We start from the raw sequence: 3,223 nt of genomic DNA, 5'->3' as shown, positions 1-3,223 counted from the left end.
CCCTGCCCTGCCTGTAGCCAGCCCCGCACTCCCTGCCCTGTCTCCAGCCAACCCCTGCTGCACCCCCCTGCCTGAAGCCAGCCAGTCCCGCACTCCTCTGTCTCCAGCCCTGCCAACCCATGCCGCACCCCGCTGTGGCCCTGCCTGAAGCCAGCCAGCCCACCCCACACACCCCTGTCTCCAGCCAGACCTGCACCCCTTGCCCTGCCTGCAGCCAGACTCTACCTCCAGTCAGCCCCAGCCCTGCCTCCAGCCAGCCCCATGTCCAGTGGTGCCCTGCAGTTCCCAGGGCAGTAACCCTGCACACCTGCTTCAATGAGGGAGGCAGGGAGCAGCTGGGACCCACACATGTGCACACCCCAGGGAGTGGCGGGGACCCACACATGTGAAACGGAGCTCATTTCTAGTTCAGGCCCATCTTTTTAAAAAAGAACTTTAGGTAGGGTTAACATACATCCGTATTTTCCCGGACATGTCAGGCTTTTTGGTTTTTAAATCGCCGTCCGGGAGGAATTTTAAAAATTTAAAAATTTCTCCCGGGAAAATACGGACGTATGTTAACCCTATTGGTACAAAAAATACATACTGTGGCACATCCCTTAAATCAGAATTTTTTATAGGGAACCGGTTGCTAAGAAATGAAAGGCTTTTTTTTACATGTTTTTTTTTTTTTTTTTTAGGCATCCCTGCCGGGGCCCCACCGAAAATGTTCGAATTGGGCCCCGCACTTCCTAAAGCCGGCCCTGGTAATAGGAGCCTATATAAGAAAAAGACCCCAAAATCAGGACTGTCCCTATAAAATCGAGACATCTGGTCACCCTAGGAATGAACTTGGGTAAATAATTGTGGAATACTAGTTTAAAATTGTGGATTTTCCAGGATTTTTAAACATTTTAACATGAGGCAAACTTCTCTCAGGTGCAATTGATGATAGCTGTAGCTTTTCAAAACCAATCACAAGTGTATAATGAGAAGCTGTTTCCAGAATCAGGGCTTAAATTAAGTGAATCGTGATCACATTAACTTTGTGAATCCTGCAATGGGCACCAGGGAGGTGGATCCCTGTGCCTGTGAAGAAGACCCTTATCCTGCAACTGATTTTGCCTGGGCAGAGTCCTGTTAACTGCATTTGAGCTCTGAGTTGGTGCAGGGATCCAGCCAAGTACTGGGTCATTACTAGGGTTACCATATTTCAGCAAGCAAAAAAGAGGACAGGAGGAGCCCCACCCTAGCCCCGCCCCAGCCCCGCCCCTCCCACTTCCCGCCCCCCTCAGAACCCCCAACCCTCCCCCCCGCTCCTTGTCCCCTGACTGCCCCCTCCTGGGACCCCTGCCCCTAACTGCCCCCCAGGACTCCACCCCCTACCTAAGCCTCCCTGCCTCTTGTTCCCTGACTGCCCCCTCCTGAGACCCTCCCCCCATCCTAACTGGCCCCCTAGGACCCTACCCCCTACCTGTACCCTGACTGCTCCAACCCTTATCCACACCCCCACACAGACCCCTGGGACTCCCACGCCCCATCCAACCACTCCCCACCCCGACAGCCCCCCCCAGAACTTCCGACCCATCTAAACCCCTCTGCTCCCTGTCCCATTGACTGCTCCGATCCCTCTCCCCACTCCTGCCCCCTGACAGCCCCCCCCCAGAACTCCCAACCCCCCCCTCGCTCCTTGTCCCCTAACTGCCCCCTCCTGGGACCCCTGCTCCTAACTGCCCCCCAGGACCCTACCCCCTACCTGTACCCTGACTGCCCAAAACCTTATCCACACCCTCCCCCAGAAAGCCCCCCCCGAACACCCGACGCCCCCCCCATCTCTTGACTGCCCCATCCAAAACCTCCCTGCCCCTTCTCCGACCCCCCTGGCCCCCTTGTTGTTGGCCTTCGCCTAATGTCTCTGTGAACTTGCTCAGGAACAGCCTGAGCCGTTCGTCCCGGCAGGCTGGCTAGCAGGGGAGGAGGAGCGGGGGAGGAGCTCCAGACTGCCGGAGGTGATCTGCGAATGCAGGGAGGGAGGGAGTGATCTCTGCTGCAGGGGAAGCGAAGGAGAGTCTCTCTCTGGCTGTCGGAGCCTCATGTAAGTGGCACCATCCGGCCGGCTGCCCTGTTAGCCACGCGCGCTCTGCATGGGGGGGAGAAGTCCGGACATTTACAAATTCCCCCCGGACGCTATTTTTAGCTCAAAAATCCAGACATGTCCGGGGGAATCCGGACGAATGGTAACCCTAGTCATTACACATATTGAATCTATTTCCCCATGTTAAGTATCCTCACACCTTCTTGTCAACTGTCTAAAATGGGCCATCTTGATTATCACTACAAAAGTTTTTTTTCCTCCTGCTGATAATATCTCATCTTAATTAATTAGCCTCTTACAGTTGGTATGGCTACTTCCACCTTTTCATGTTCTGTGTGTTTGTGTGTGTGTGTATGTATATATATATATATATATATATATTACTATATGTTCCATTCTATGCATCTGATGAAGTGGGCTGTAGCCCACGAAAGCTTATGCTCAAATAAATTTGTTAGTCTCTAAGGTGCCACAAGTACTCCTGTTCTTTTTCCAAGTACAGTAGAACCTAAGCGTTATGAATACCTCGGGAATGGAGGTTGTTCATAACTCTGAACAAAACGTTATGCTTTTTAAAAGTTTACAACTAAACAATGACTTCATACAGCTTTGAAACTTTACTATGCAGAAGAAAAATGCTGCTTTTAACCATCTGTAAATGAAACAAGCACAGAAACAGTTTCCTTACCTTGTCAAAAAAATTTAAACTTTCCCTTTATATTTTTAGTAGTTTAAGTTTAACACAGTACTGTACTGTATTTGCTTTTGTCTCTGCTGCCTGATTGCATACTTCCAATTTCAAATGAGGTGTGTGGTTGACCGGTCAGTTCATAACTCTGGTGTTTGTAACTCTGAGTTTCTACTGTACAAGAAATTGCTGTTAGATTATAAAAAAAGTTTGGGCAGGAGCCCTCTCTATTGTGTTCTGTGAACAATTGTATTAAATAATGAAAATTTACCTTCCATGGGGCTCAAAATGTTACTGTGGGGGAAATAAATGCAATTTTAAGTACTATTTTTAGGTCTTTCTATAATGCTATAGCAAAGGTTAACTGACAAATAAAATCCTACTGCAAATATTAGTTCATTTACTTACCAAGATCTAAGGTCAGGCACACAGTTCTGCTTTTCATCACTCACACTTAAAGC

This window comes from Terrapene carolina, unplaced genomic scaffold (genome assembly GCF_002925995.2).
Source record: "Terrapene carolina triunguis isolate 2854851 unplaced genomic scaffold, T_m_triunguis-2.0 Scaffold67, whole genome shotgun sequence".
Taxonomy (NCBI): Eukaryota; Metazoa; Chordata; order Testudines; family Emydidae; genus Terrapene; species Terrapene triunguis.
The sequence above is the reverse complement of the archived record's forward strand: the minus strand, read 5'-3'. Positions refer to the sequence as shown.